This window comes from Phoca vitulina, unplaced genomic scaffold (assembly GCF_004348235.1).
Source record: "Phoca vitulina isolate PV1807 unplaced genomic scaffold, GSC_HSeal_1.0 scaffold4, whole genome shotgun sequence".
In the NCBI taxonomy this organism is placed as follows: Eukaryota; Metazoa; Chordata; class Mammalia; order Carnivora; family Phocidae; genus Phoca; species Phoca vitulina.
This window is the reverse complement of record NW_022589707.1, coordinates 30,459,222-30,475,558: the sequence shown is the minus strand read 5'-3', so window position 1 is coordinate 30,475,558 and position 16,337 is coordinate 30,459,222. Positions and strand designations below refer to the sequence as shown.

At 38.4% G+C, this 16,337-nt stretch overlaps 1 protein-coding gene across 2 annotated transcripts in view; it reads right to left on the bottom strand.

Moving 5' to 3' along the window:
• IMMP2L (inner mitochondrial membrane peptidase subunit 2) overlaps window positions 1–16,337 on the bottom strand; it is an 877,737-nt gene that overhangs the window by 794,868 nt on the left and 66,532 nt on the right. The window lies entirely within an intron of this gene.

The window sequence follows — 16,337 nt, the reverse complement described above, 5'->3', positions numbered from 1 at the left end:
AGTAAGTGACCTTCACCCTAGGATTCAGATGAGTCTAGATGTGCCTAAGGACTGATGGGGCAAAAACTGAGACACGTTTTGTGTAAGAATTCATCTGAAGGTCGGGAACCATCTAGGCATAAAAATTTGATTGAGGAACCACGAAGCCAACACACCTGTCACTTGGACAGGGGTGCCGGAAAAGCCAGTGACCTGAGGTGGGAACAGAGCAAATAAGAAGAGAATAAGAAAAACTGGGAGAGCTTTCTTGCCATTGACCCTCCAGGGTCTCTGAGAACGCCATGAGGGGAAACCACAGTCTCTGTGGCGGCAGGGACGGTGCCAAACCGCAGCGGAGCCTCTCCGCCCTCACTGACAGGGGCAGCACGAGGAGACAGGCACAGCCCAGGGCAGGAGCCAGGAAAACTGCATGCCACACAACAGCCAGCCCCCAGAGCAGAAGTGATACGCTCTCTTTCAAAGATTTCTGGAACTATTCGTAGATTTCCACAAAGCCGATGTGGGCAAAGCTGTAGAAATTTTGTGTGGGGGCAATTATCATGATCTTATTTTTTACTCCCCAGGTTTTCTTGTGGCCAAAATATATTGGACATTTCTGAAGATCTCAAATACTCCCACAGCTTCTATCAACTCTTTTATGTGATAATGCCTAAGTATCTCTATCTTTATTTTTAAATTCTGGGCTACTCCTTTTACTTGATTATCTCATGTAAAATTCAACACAATTAAATGGAATTTGTCATTGTTTCTTACCAAGAAAGGTTTTCTTTCTTATTTTCTTACATCTTATTTATCATTTTCCCAGTCGACCAGCTTAAAATGTTGGTTATCTTTTTACTTCATATCTAACCAATCACCAAGCCAAGGAGTATTGTTCTCTTCACGAAGTGTTTCACTTATGGCCCATCTTTCCTCTTCCCTCGCCCATTAACGTACTTCAAGCACCAATTGTCATATAACTCACCATGTATCTACACTAATCACTTTCACCTCCAACTCAGAAAGGAATGATTCCATTTCTTTCCAGCTATATGATTGTGAGCAAGTTACTTAATTTTATTATGCTTCCATTTCCTTACTAGTAAAGTGGTGACAATTAGTAACTTAGCTAATTAGTAATAATACACAATAATAGCCAATACTGACCAAGTGCTTACCATGTGCACTGTTCTATTAATGATAACAAGACAACTGAGTGCTTACCATGTGCAAGGCACTGTTCTAAGAGCTTTACAAATATTAACTTAGTTGGTAAGATCATTCACTTCAAGTGCATAGATAGAACAGTTCTTGACCCATAGACAAGCTCTCAGTAATCTCTATTATTGGTAATACTACATCACAATTTTAATGACACGTAGTTTTGTGTCCTTCCTCAGGTTCCTCCTCTGGCTCCATAATAAAGAACAGAGCTGAAATAGTAGGATGAATCCAAGGGGCTTTGTTGGGCCATGTGCTAGGGAATGGAGCTTTTGCTATCACACAGTAGGGTTAGATTAAAAATTCAGCTTCCATGTGGGTTCATTCTCTCTCATTCATATTCTCTATCTCCCTCTCTGTCTTCGAGTGTAGAATCTTGTGAGTCCTTTTCCCTTATTTCTTTCGATTTTTCCTCCTATACAACTGAGGTAATAAAGGTGGCCTAGGGGGAGTCCATCTGAACCACAAAGAGAAAATCTCCTTCTCATTGCACTTTCACTGGGTTTGTTTCTTTCCCTTGCCATCAGATTAGTGAAGAACAAAAGTGATTTAGCAATTTCTGACTGTTCTTCCTTAGTCTCTTTTATTGGTGTTTTTCAAAAGTTTGTGACCACCACTCATAATGAGATATGCATTTTACACACATGCACAAACACACAATTCTGAACAAAATTTCACAAGACAGTAATTACTGATATTTTCTATTCTCTCCTAATCTGTTTTGAAAATTCTGTCTATAACCAACCATATTAAGTTCACATCCACTGTCCTGATTTTGCAACCTACTAGTAAGTTGCAATCCACATTGCTAAAATCATAGCTTTAGACAATTCTTCTTCAACCATTACCCTATGAAGGCTGCATTTTTCCAGAATTCTACCTTTAGTTCATTCATTCCTGTTTTTCAATTCTTTCCCTGAAAAATCTCATCAGCATTCTCAGTTGCAAATACCACCTATACCAATGACTTCTAAATGCATAGTCCCAAAATCACTTCCTCCTCAATCCACAGCACTTCACACTACAGTACGTGCATACTGTAATGTAATTTTTGCTTACCTGTCTGTCTCCACAACTAAGCAAGAAGCATTTTTTATCCATCATGGTAACCCATAGTTAGATTTATACTCCCAACACCAACTACTTCTCTGAGATACAGCTCATAGCTCTAAGTGGTTGCTGGGCATCTCATCTGATCAAGTCATTCCCCTACCTTAAAGCCTTCACTAACTTCCTAACACTACCAACATGACTGGCTTCAAGATCAAAATCAAGACACACATGATCTGCAGGACCCTATCAATCCCCACTTACCATAGTTCCTACCAGTTAAATTAAACCATAAGTAGGTTATTCACTCACACTTCCAAGGCTTCATATAAGCAAATATTTCTGCCTGAAATGTTGTCCCCTCTTTCCACCTTCTGCCATCTTGTTAACTCACACAGCAAAACAACATTTGCGTCTCATGAGGCAATTTCACAGGAATTCTTTCCTAACCCTCATCTCTCCTTCTCCCCATTCCCAGCTTCAGCGTCCATTAGGTGATCAAAACTCTCAAGTTCCCCGTCACCAAGCTGTGATCATTTCTATCACAGCATATTTAAATGTGCATTGTAATTATTGCCTTGTCTCTCTTTCCAAGAGTCTGTAAGCCTTTTGAGAATATGTTGTTTCTTATGTCTCTGTTCTTGACACCTAGGCACATAGGGTGATTAATAATTTTCAGGGGAAAGAATGAAAAATATCAATTATTGAAATTCCCAAAAACTTCCCAAATTAACATGCCCAGAAGAGAGATCTTATTCCACTCCAGCTCCCAATTCTATTTCTGTATTCCCCTCCTTAGTTAACAGTATCACCATTCACCCTGCTCCGCAGACTAAAATACTCTTGCGTCAGCCCCATTTTCTTACTCTCCCTTACTCTCATCATCCGACTGTTCCTCTGCCCATAATACCTTTCCCCTACTTGGAAAATTCTACTTATCTCTCAAAGCACAGCTTGGATGGTGACTTCTGTGTGAAGCCTTAAACAAACAAACAAACAAACACCTGCAGTTTCCTTGTAGAAATTAGGAAATTACATCCTGGTGCTCCAAGCCCAAAGACAAAAGAATCCCCATGGACTCAAATCTTGACACTTGGATTCATCTTTCCCTTCGAGGATTACTCATCAACCAGCTTTTCTAACTCCAATTGTTAGAACCAAAAGGTAATGAGTTGTAAACAAAAGATCTATGTAGGGAAAAAAATCCCAGAAGGAAGCATGTCTAATTTCTAACAGTAAAATATTAGGATCATCAGTCAACACCTAGAAGACCTCATTTGATTTTATAAAGGAAACAACAGAGTTTTCTTTTACCTTTCCTCTCCTCTACAAGGTTACATTTAATCATTCCCCCATCTGTGCTCCCTTAGCTATTTAGGTTAACTTCAATGATACTTCTTAAAACCTTGTTATAGGTACCTGCCTACACATATAACTTTTTCACTAAAATGTAAGCTTTTCAGCTACAGAAATCATGTCTTACCCATGTTTGTATGCCCAGAAGAAGGGCTGGAAAATAGCATTTCTATACTTTAAAGTTTAAAATATTAAAGGTTTTTAAAAGCATTTTTAAATAAGATGGTTCCTAGGCAATGTACATTATCTAAACAATGTATACATTTCTTTCAGTAAAAACATGTTCTAGGTAATCTAGTAAGAAATCTTTTGTGCTGCATCAAGTTAGGCAATTTAAACACTAGGAATAAAGTTGAACAGTGCTTTATTATTATGCATAATGAAATAATGCTAACGTAGTATTCATTATGTGAAATAGAATAAAACAATAAAATTTTCACAACAGAATGAAATTTTTTCTTTACTGTTCATTTATGAATATGAGTAAGAAAAATTTTCTTAAATTGGGAAACTGTTCTACAGGACTATAACAACCATAGCTCTTTGTACTTCAATTTAAAAACTTATTAAAAAGAAAAAAGCACTTTAGTTCCTGACTTTCCTAAAACAACTTTGAGAAGAAAAATAATGCACTAACTTCAAAATGAAAAATTTATATGAAAATGAAGAAAATCTCATTCAAATAATGTTATTTCAGAAAAATTAGTAAGTCATGTTATTACTTAGAAATTTTACATCTCACTTTCCCTTGCGGGAATGGCAGTTTATGCTTCAGACAGAGCAAGTAATCTTTTCAAATCAAAGAAGTTATACACATGAAATCTAAATTAAAAGTCATAAACTTTCAGAGACTCATGTAACCGGAGTCTATATTTTCTTGTCATATTGTTACTACCTTAAATCTAGATTCACCAAGACAACAACAAAATTATAACCAACTTAAGACAATCAACTTTGGAAGTAAGAAACCTCAGAGAATATTTAATCTAGGAGTTTCCACCTCCATTTCAAAATGTGTGACTGTGTTAGATGTTCATCCTAGTAGTCAAGGAGATTTCCAATAGTAAGGGGAAAAACACTGATAATCATTGGGATTACAAACCCCATAGCTGTTCTGCCCACTTTTTCTTCAGTGACTTTCATCTTCAAACTCAATCTATTTGTGGGCTTCTACCATCGAGCATTAAGGCTAAAAATCAACAACTTACCCAAAACCAGACAAAGACCCCACCAAAAAGAAGAATTACAGACCAATATCCCTGATGAACATGGATGTAAAAATTCTCACCAAAATATTAGCCAATAGGATCCAACAGTACATTAAAAGTATTATTCACCATGACCAAGTGGGATTTATTCCTGGGCTGCAAGGGTGGTTCAATATCCGCTAATCAATCAGTGTGCTACACTACATTAATAAAAGAAAGGACAAGAACCATGTGATCCTCTCAAAAGCTGCAGAAAAAGCATTTGACAAAGTACAGCATCCTTTCTTGATTAAAACTCTTCACGGTGTAGGGATAGAGGGAATATACCTCAATATCATAGAAGCCATATATGAAAAGCCACAGCAAATATTCTCAATGGGGAAAAACTGAGAGCTTTTCTCCTAAGATCAGGAACACAGCAGGCATGTCCACTATCACCACTGCTGTTCAACATAATACTAGAATTCCTAGCCTCAGCAATCAGACAACAAAAAGAAATAAAAAGCATCTGAATCAGCAGAGAAGAAGCCAAACTCTCACTCTTTGCAAATGACCTGATACTCTATGTGGAAAATCCAAAAGACTCCACCTCAAAATTATTAGAACTCATACAGGAATTCAGCAAAGTGGCAGGATATAAAATCAATGCACAGAAATCCATTGCATTTCTATACACTAACAATGAGACAGAAGAAAGAGAAATTAAGGAGTCGATCGCATTTACAATTGCACCAAAAACCATAAGATACCCAGGAATAAACCTAACCAAAGAGGCAAAGCATCTGTACTCGGAAAACTATAGAACGCTCATAAAAGAAATTGAGGAAGACACAAAGAAATGGAAAAACGTTCCATGCTCATGGGTTGGAAGAAGAGATATTGTTAAAATGTCTATGCTACCTAGGGCAATCTATACATTCAATGCAATCCCTATCAAAACACCATCAACTTTTTTCACTGAGCTGGAACAAATAATCCTAAAATTTGCATGGAACGAGAAAAGACCCCAAATAGCCAAAGGAACGTTGAAAAGGAAAACCAAAGCTGGTAGCATCACAATTCTGGATTTCAAGCTCTATTACAAAGCTGTAATCATCAAGACAGTACGGTACTATCACAAAAACAGACACATAGATCAATGGAACACAATAGAGAACCCAGAAAGGGACCTTCCACTCTATGGTCAACTAATCTTCAACAAAGCAGGAAAGAATATCCAACGGGAAAAAGACAGTCTCTTCAACAAATGGTGTTGGGAAAATTGGACAGCCACATGCAGAAGAATCAAATTGGATCACTTTCCTATACCATACACAAAAATAGACTCAAAATGGATGAAAGACCTAAATGTGAGATAGGAATCCATCAAAATCTGAGAGGAAAACACAGGCAGCAACCTCTGTGACCTCGGCCACAGCAATTTCTTGCTATACACATCTCCAAAGGCAAGAGAAACAAAGGCAAAAATGAACTCTTGGGACTTCATCAAGATAAAAAGCTTTTGCACAGCAAAGGAAACAGTCAATAAAATGAAAAGGCAACCCACAGAATGGGAGAAGATATTTGCAAATGTTTTATCAGATAAAGGGCCAGTATCCAAAATCTATAAAGAACTTATCAATCTCAACACCCAAAGAACAAATAATCCAATCAAGAAATGGGCAGAAGACATGAACAGATATTTCTGCAAAGACATCCAAATGGCCAACAGACACATGAAAAAATGCTCAACATCACTTGGCATCAGGGAAATACAAATCAAAACCACAATGAGATACCACCTCACACCAGTCAGAATGGCTAAAATTAACAAGTCAGGAAACAACAGATGTTGGTGGGGATCCAGAGAAAGGGGAACCCTCTTACACTTTTGGTGGGAATGCAAGCTGGTGCAGCCACTCGAAAACAGCATGGAGGTTCCTGAAGAAGTTGAAAACAAGAGCTTCCCTATCACCCAGCAATTACACTATCAGTTATTTACTCCAAAGATACAAATGTAGTGAACCAAAGGGGCACCTGCACCCCAATATTTATAGCAGCAGTGTCCACAATAGCCAAACTATGGAAAGAGCCCAGATGTCCATCTACAGATGAATGGATAAAGAAGAGGTGGTGTATATATATAAATATGAATATATATATATATAATACTACTATATATAGTGTGTGTGTGTATATATATATATATATGAATACTACTCAGCCATCAGAAAAATGAAATCTTGCCATTTGCAATTATGTGGATGGCACTAGAGGGTACTATGCTAAGCGAAATAAGTCAATCAGAGAAAGATAATTATCATATGATCTCACTAGTATGTGGAATTTAAGAAACAAAACAGAGGATCATAGGGGAAGGGAGGGAAAAATAAAACAAGATGAAATCAGAGAGGGAGACAAACCATAAGAGACTCTTAATCGTAGGAAACAGACTGAGGGTTGCTGGATGGGAAGGGGGTGGGGGATGGGGTAACTGGGTGATGGACATTAAGGAGGGCACACGATGTGATGAGCACTGGGTATTATATAAGACTGATGAATCACTGAACTCCATCTCTAAAACTAATAATATACTACATGTTAATTAATTGAATTTAAATTTTAAAAAATCAACAACTTAGAGAAGTCTTTTGGATAGCCCTTGCTCCAAAGACAGAGAACTGTGGTCACATCTTGGCACCATTTCCTTACTAGCCAGATTACCTTAAACAAATCATTTAACTTCTCTAAGCCTCATTTCCACATCTATAAAATGGGGATTGCAGTACCACCTACGTCACAGGGTTGCTCTGAGAAATAAAGAGAGGGTCCACAAAGTGTTAACACAGTGCATGATACAGAGGAAATAGTCAACAATTAAGATGATAAAGAGGATGCTAGCAATAACAGAACAAAAGGAAGCAAAATCAAGTATTCTTTCTGTAAGATTCAAGATAAGAATAAGCTTTTAGGGGCGCCTGGGTGGCTCAGTCGTTAAGCGTCTGCCTTCAGCTCAGGTCATGATCTCAGAGTCCTGGGATCGAGCCCCACATCAGGCTCCCTGCTCGGCGGGAAGCCTGCTTCTCCCTCTCCCACTCCCCTTGCTTGTGTTCCCTCTCTCACTGTGCCTCTCTCTGTCAAATAAATAAATAAAATCTTTAAAAAAAAAAAAAAAAAAAGAATAAGCTTTTACATATTGCTCTGAATGTTTTTCCTTTTATACACTAAACTGGAAGTCTTTAGGCTGAAAATTCTACCTCTTATTTCTAAATGCTTGGTAGATTGTTTCTTCATTTCTTTTAAGAAGGTAAAGTTAACATACTTTTTTTTTTTTTTTTAGAGAAAGAGAGATGGGGGGGAAGGGCAGAGGGAGAGAGAGAGAACCTTAAGCAGGCTCCATGCCTGGCGTGCAGCCTGACCCGGACCTCAATCTCACAACCCTGAGATCACAACCTGAGCCGAAATCAAGAATCAGAAGCCTAACCAACCGAGTCACCCAGGTGCTCCAAGTCAATATACTTTTATTTTGGATCTCAATTGTTCTGCTTTTAGGAATTAATCTTCCCAAAATTTAATATGCACAACCATTTACTTAAAAATATTTTCTATAAAAACATTGTCTATTATGTTTTAAATTACCATTTTTAACATACACGCATATACATACATATATAAAAAGACAGTCATCAAAAATCTGTGTAAGCCCTGAATGAACTTTCTTTATTCAGAAACATTAAACTTTTGGCTTCTTAAAAAAAAAAAAAAATACAAGTCATTAGCCCTTATTGATGAGATTATGGTTTCCTTTTCTTTCCTTTTTTTGGGGGGGGGTGGGGATTCTTGTAACATTAAAAAAGGTTATGGTATGATTTCCTCTGACCTGGGTATTATATCATTCACTCTAAGAAAGACAACATAAGTCAGCAGATTTCAGCAGATGTTAATAAATTATGCTAAGCCTAGAAATAGCAGATTTCAAACCTGCTTTTGGAACAAGTACAACACAGCAGTTGGGCTTTAATGCTATCTCTGATCAAAGACTATGCTGAAGGATTTTTATTCCTTCTACAAACAAATATTATTGTCAAGGTATCCTAAATTCTCAGCTTGCATCTAAGTTCAAACCAAATGACAGTTTTGGGGGAATTTATGTCTTGGTTTAGAAAAATAAAACTCCCCTAGAGAACTGAACAGAGACATGATGGATTTCTTACCTTGTAAAATTTAGCCACAGCCATCAATCAGTAAATGATATTATTCTGATTTTGATTTTTTCCTATAAATTTCTTATTCATGTTTTCACACATTCATTTTTTAATTAAAAAAAAAAGTTCCCAACCTATAATTCACTACCTATCAGTTACCAACAGAGCCTGGTTTTAACCTCACTTCTCTGGGCACAGTGCTTTCAACCCCTTCAGGCCTATAAAGAGCACCACCCACCCTGGCAATATACAATCTAAGAATGTTTGAATATTAAATATTGTGCTTTTCCAGGAAAGAATGTCCAATGGAAAAAAGTCTCTTCAACAAATGGTGTTGGGAAAACTGGACAGCCACATGCAGAAGAATGAAACTGGACCATTTCCTTACACCACACACAAAAATAGACTCAAAATGGATGAAAGACCTAAATGTAAGACAGGAATCCATCAAGGACACAGGCAGCAACTTCTTCCTAGAAACATCGCCAAAGGCACGGGAAGCAAGGGCACAAATGAACTGTTGGGACTTCATCAAGATAAAAAGCTTTTGCACAGCAAAGGAAACAGTTAACAAAACCAAAAGACAACCAACAGAATGGGAGAAGATATTTACAAATGACATCAGATAAAGGGCTAGTATCTAAAATCTATAAAGATTTGGGGCACGTGCACCCCAATGTTTATAGTAGCAATGTCCACAATAGCCAAACTATGGAAAGAGCCAAGATGTCCATTGACAGATGAATGGATAAAGAAGATGTGGTATATATACACAATGGAATATTATGCAGCCATCAAAAAATGAAATCTTGCCATTTGCAACGACGTAGATGGAACTAGAGGATATTATGCTAAGTGAAATAAGTCAATCAGAGAAAGACAAGTATCATATGATCTCACTGATATGAGGAATTTGAGAAACAAGACAGAGGATCATAGGGGAAGGGAGGGAAAAGTGAAACAAGATGAAATCAGAGAGGGAGACAAACCATAAGAGACTCTTAATCTCAGGAAACAAACTGAGGGTTGCTGGAGTGGAGGGGGGTGGGATGGATGGGGTGGCTGGGTGATGGCATTGGGGAAGGTATATGCTATGGTGAGTGCTGTGAATTGTGTAAGACTGATGAATCACAGACCTGTACCCCTGAAACAAATAATGCATTATATGTTAATTTAAAAAAAGAAGAGAAAAAATAATCTATAGTCTGACCTGATATCACTCAGGAAACTACAACCATAGAGATACTAGTGGTCCCAGAGGACAAGCTCCACTGTGCAAGCATCTAACAAGCCTCTGTTTGCATGTTGTTTGCTATAATTCCACTGACCAAAGGGATTAATGTGGCCAACCCAAGAGTCAAGGTAGGGGACTACACAGAGCTTAAAAAGAGGCCTCTGGGCCCCAGCTTACTATGAACAGAAGCATTTTTTTTTTTAAGATTTTATTTATTTATTTGAGAGAGAGAGCACTAGCAGCGGGAGGCATAGAGGGAGAGGGAAAAGCAGAAAGGCATGACTCATAGGAATTGGTGGTGGAAAAGCGACATTAATGTAACAATGTACCACAGTCCTTTTGCAAAAGGACTAAAGTCCATGGTTGAGGATCCTAGGGTGCAATTCAAGTGCAATTCATCTTGAATCAGAGGCTTATGAAGTAAAAAAGACAAGTTATCTGTCCCCCAAACACCCAACATGCAAAAGAAAGACAGGAACAGGATAACCACAATAGATTTTTGAAAAAGAATAGGAGACACACAGAAGTCATTTGTCCATCATAAGTCTAATATCCACCAGCAGATGTCAGGGCCTCCTACTTCAGGGACATGAATATTCTTTCATTCGGACCCACTTCATTCTCTGGGATGGTTCCCTAATCTATTGTTGTCCATGGCTCTTTGCTCTGCTCTATGGGCTTTTGACTCCAAAAAGAAATGCTTCTGGGGGCACCTGGATGGTTCAGTCGGTTAAGCGTCTGCCTTCTGCTCAGGTCATGATCTCAAGGTCCTGTGACTGAGCCCCGTGTCAGGCTCCCTGCTCAGTGGGGAGTCTGCTTTTCCCTCTCCCTCTATGCCTCCCGCTGCTAGTGCTCTCTCTCTCAAATAAATAAATAAAATCTTAAAAAAAAATGCTTCTGTTCATAGTAAGCTGGGGCCCAGAGGCCTCTTTTTAAACTGACCATCCCTTTTATTTTTCTTTCTCATTATTTCTTTAAATTTTAATTACAGTACAGTTAACACACAGTGTTATATTAGTTTCAGGTGTTCAATACAGTGATTTAACAATTCTATACATTACTCTGTGCTCATCATGATGAGTGTATTTTTAATCCCCGTCACCTATTTCACCCATCCCCCCACCCATTTCCCCTCTGGTAACCATCAGTTTGTTCTATATAGTTAAGAGTCTGTTCTTTGGTTTATCTCTTTTTTTCCTTTATTCATTTGTTTTGTTTCTTAAATTCCACATGAGTGAATTCATGTGGTATTTGTGTTTCTCTGACTGACTTATTTTGCTTAGCATACTCTCTAGCTCCATCCATGTCATTGCAAATGTCAAGATTTCATTATTTTTTATGGCTGAATAATATTCCAGTGTGTGTGTGTGTGTGTGTGTGTGTGTGTGTGTGTGTGTGTGTGTGTATACCAGTTCTTTATCCATTCATTTATTGATAGACACTTGGGCTGCTTCCATAATTTAGCTATTGTAAATAATGCTGCAATAAACTTTGGGTTCCTATATTTTTTTGAGTTAGTGTTTTTGTATTCTTTGGGTAGATACCCAATAGTGCAATTGCTGAATCATATAATAATTCTATTTTTAAATTTTTGAGGAACCTCCATACTGTCTTCCAGAGTGGCTGCACCAGTTTGCATTCCTACCAACAATGCATAACGGTTCCTTTTTTCCCACAACACTCACATTGTCTCTTGTGCTTTTGATTTAAGCCACTCTAACAGGTGTGAGGTAATAGCTCATTGTGGTTTTGTTTTGCATTTCCCTGATGATGAGTGATGCTGAGTATGTTTTCATGTGTCTGTTGACCATCTGTATGTCTTCTTTGGAGAAATGTCTGTTCATGTCTTCTGCCCATTTTTTAATTGGATTGTGGGGGTTTTTTTGGTGTTGAGTTGTGTAAGTTCTTCAAATACTTTGGATACTAACCCTTTACTGGATATGTCCTTTGCAAATATCTTCTCCCATTCAGTAGGTTGTCTTTTAGTTTTGATTGTTTCCTTAGCTGTGCAGAAGCTTTTTATTTTGATGTACTCCCAACAGTTTATTTTTGCTTTTGTTTCATTGTCTAAGGAGATATATCTAGAAAAATGTTGTGAGGGCCAGTGTCAGAGAAATTACTGCCTGTGCTCTCTTCTAGGATTTTTATGATTTCAGGTCTCACACTTAGATCTTTAATCTATTTTGAGTTTATCTTTGTGTGTGGTGTAAGAAATTGGTTCAGTTTCATTCTTTTGCATGTAGCTTTCCAGTTTTCCCAACACCATTTGTTGAAGAGAATATCTTTTTCCCATTGCATATTCTTGCCTCCTTTGTTGAAGATTAATTGACCATATAATTGTGGGTTTGCTTCTGGGCTTTCTATTCTGTTCCATTGATCTATGTGTCTATTTTTGGGCCAGTACCATACTGTTTTGATTACTACAGCTTTGTAATACAACTTGAAATCTAGAATTCTGATAACTTCAGCTTTGTTTTTCCTTTTCAAGATTGCCGTGGCTATTCAGGGTCTTCTGTGGTTCCATACAAATTTTGACCATCCTTTTAAGTATACACCAATTCAAGTCCCTTAAAACCCTTTTGACTTCCTATTCATCTAATTAACATGCACTCCATTCCCCATAAAACTATATTAATAACTCTTTGCAAACTAGAGCTCTTTCTACTTTGTGTCAGGCTGCTGTGACACAAAGACCTTAAGATTCCTACACAATTATAATCTCTTCTGTCTGGCTAAAAGGATCTACTAAGTCACACCTTAAATCTTTTTGAGGTCTTACCAAAGAGTCTTCCAGTCAAGATTTGATATCTACCCGGGCGCCTGGATGGCTCAGTTGGTTAAGTGACTGCCTTTGGCTCAGGTCATGATCCTGGAGTCCCAGGATCGAGTCCCACATCAGGCTCCCTGCTTGGCAGAGAGTCTGCTTCTCCCTCTGACCCTCCCCCCTCTCATGCTCTGTCTCTCTCTCATTCTCTCTCTCAAATAAATAAATAAAATCTTTAAAAAAAAAAGATTTGATATCTACCCTAGGCTACTTCTTACTTTGAGAATCTTTTGCCTGCCAGAGACTGCTGAAGAAACATTTTTATTTTTTAAAACAGAAATTACTGGACACCTTGTATTTCCTCTAAGTTCTGCCTTAAGTTCATTTCCCTCTTCCTATACCCTATACAAAGCTGTAAGAAGCCAAATGACAATGTCAATATTCTGCTGGAAATCTCCTTAGCCAGATCCATAAATTTGTTAGGTACTCCTTCTATATCCCAAGTTCCTGCAGGTGACAGCTTCTCAAACTGTTCTAGTACCATGAAACATGGTCACCACTATTCCAGTCTCCAAATAACAGTTTTCTCACCACTTTGAGGCTTCTAGTAATAGTTGTCTATCATTTGTCCAACTTTTACCAACAATGCCCTACCATTTTTCCAGCCCTCCACTGCCATCCAGTCCCAAAATCAATGCCATCTATTTTAGAATTTTGTTTTGGCAGCATCTCACTAATAATTTGGGTTACCTATTGTTTCATAACAAACCACTCCAAAACTATGAGTCTTAAAAGAACAACCATTTAATTGCTCATAATTTGGCAACATAGGTTTCACTCAGAGGGGTAGATCCTCTGCCAATCTGTCTCTCCTGAGGCGATTCATGTGGCTGCAGTCATCTGTGATTCAAAAAGTGATGGAAAAGCCAAGATGGCTCTACTCACACATCAAGCACTTAACCGGGGCTCCTTGGCCAGGACGCGTCACTTGTCCTCCAGTGTCCCCTCTAGCAGGACAGCCTGAGTTTCTTGCATGTTCCCAGTTCACAAGCACTGACCAAGTTCCTACTTGAGTAACATTTGCTGATGACCAATTGGCTAAAGCAAGTCATATGGCTAGATTCAATGTGGGAGGAAATGTGATTCATTGAGGAGCCATTACTGTAAAAATCTATACATTTCCCAGCCATTCTCTCAGCTGACACTCTATGCTTCTTTTTTTTTTTTTTAATTTTTTTTTTTTTATGTTAATCCCCATACATTACATCATTAGTTTTAGATATAGTGTTCCATGATTCATTGTTTGTGCATAACACCCAGTGCTCCATGCAGAACGTGCCCTCCTCAATACCCATCACCAGGCTAACCCATCCCCCCAACCCCCTCCCCTCTAGAACCCTCAGTTTGTTTTTCAGAGTCCATCGTCTCTCATGGTTCTTCTCCCCCTCCGATTTCCCCCCCTTCATTCTTCCCCTCCTGCTACATTCTTCTTCTTTTTTCTTTCTTAACATATATTGCATTATTTGTTTCAGAGGTACAGATCTGAGATTCAACAGTCCTGCACAATTCACAGCGCTTACCAGAACACATACCCTCCCAAGTGTCCATCACCCAGTAAAAAAAAAAAAAAAAAAAAACCCCCCACTCCAGCAACCCTCAGTTTGTTTCCTGAGATTAAGAATTCCTCATATCAGTGAGGTCATATGATACATGTCTTTCTCTGTTTGACTTATTTCGCTCAGCATAATACCCTCCAGTTCCATCCACGTCGTTGCAAATGGCAAGATCTTATTCCTTTTGATGGCTGCATAATATTCCATTGTATATATATACCACATCTTCTTTATCCATTCATCTGTTGATGGACATCTTGGCTCTTTCCACAGTTTGGCTATTGTGGACATTGCTGCTATAAACATCGGGGTGCACGTAGCCTTTCGGGTCCCTACTTTTGTATCTTTGGGGTAAATACCCAGTAGTGCAATTGCTGGATCATATGGTAGCTCTATTTTCAACTTTTTGAGGAACCTCCATACTGTTTTCCAGAGTGGCTGCACCAGCTTGCATTCCCACCAACAGTGTAGGAGGGTTCCCCTTTCTCCGCATCCACGCCAACATCTGTCATTTCCTGACTTGTTAATTTTAGCCATTCTGACTGGTGTGAGGTGGTATCTCATTGAGGTTTTGATTTGGATTTCCCTGATGCCGAGCGATATTGAACACTTTTTCATGTGTCTGTTGGCCATTTGGATGTCTTCTTTGGAGAAATGTCTGTTCATGTCTTCTGCCCATTTCTTGATTGGATTCTTTGTTCTTTTGGTGTTGAGTTTGATGAGTTCTTTATAGATTTTGGATACTAGCCCTTTATCTGATATGTCATTTGCAAATATCTTCTCCCATTCTGTCAGTTGTCTTTTGGTTTTGTTGACTGTTTCCTTTGCTTTGCAAAAGCTTTTTATCTTGATGAAGTCCCAATAGTTCATTTTTGCCCTTGCTTCCCTTGCCTTTGGCGATGTTTCTAGGAAGAAGTTGCTGCGGCTGAGGTCGAAGAGGTTGCTGCCTGTGTTCTCCTTTAGGATTTTGATGGACTCCTGTCTCACATTGAGGTCTTTCAACCATTTGGAGTCTATTTTTGTGTGTGGTGTAAGGAAATGGTCCAGTTTCATTCTTCTGCATGTGGCTGTCCAATTTTCCCAACACCATTTGTTGAAGAGACTGTCTTTTTTCCATTGGACATTCTTTCCTGCTTTGTCAAAGATTAGTTGACCATAGAGTTGAGGGTCCATTTCTGGGCTCTCTATTCTGTTCCATTGATCTATGTGTCTGTTTTTGTGCCAGTACCATACTGTCTTGATGATGACAGCTTTGTAGTAGAGCTGGAAGTCCGGAATTGTGATGCCGCCAGCTTTGCTTTTCTTTTTCAACATTCCTCTGGCTATGCGGGGTCTTTTCTGGTTCCATACAAATTTTAGGATTATTTGTTCCATTTCTTTGAAGAAAGTGGATGGTATTTTGATGGGGATTGCATTGAATGTGTAGATTGCTCTAGGTAGGATTGACATCTTCACAATATTTGTTCTTCCAATCCATGAGCATGGAACGTTTTTCCATTTCTTTGTGTCTTCCTCAATTTCTTTCATGAGTATTTTATAGTTTTCTGAGTACAGATCCTTTGCCTCTTTGGTTAGATTTATTCCTAGGTATCTTATGGTTTTGGGTGCAATTGTAAATGGGATCGACTCCTTAATTTCTCTTTCTTCTGACTTGTTGTTGGTGTATAGGAATGCCACTGACTTCTGTGCATTGATTTTATATCCTGCCACTTTACTGAATTCCTGTAT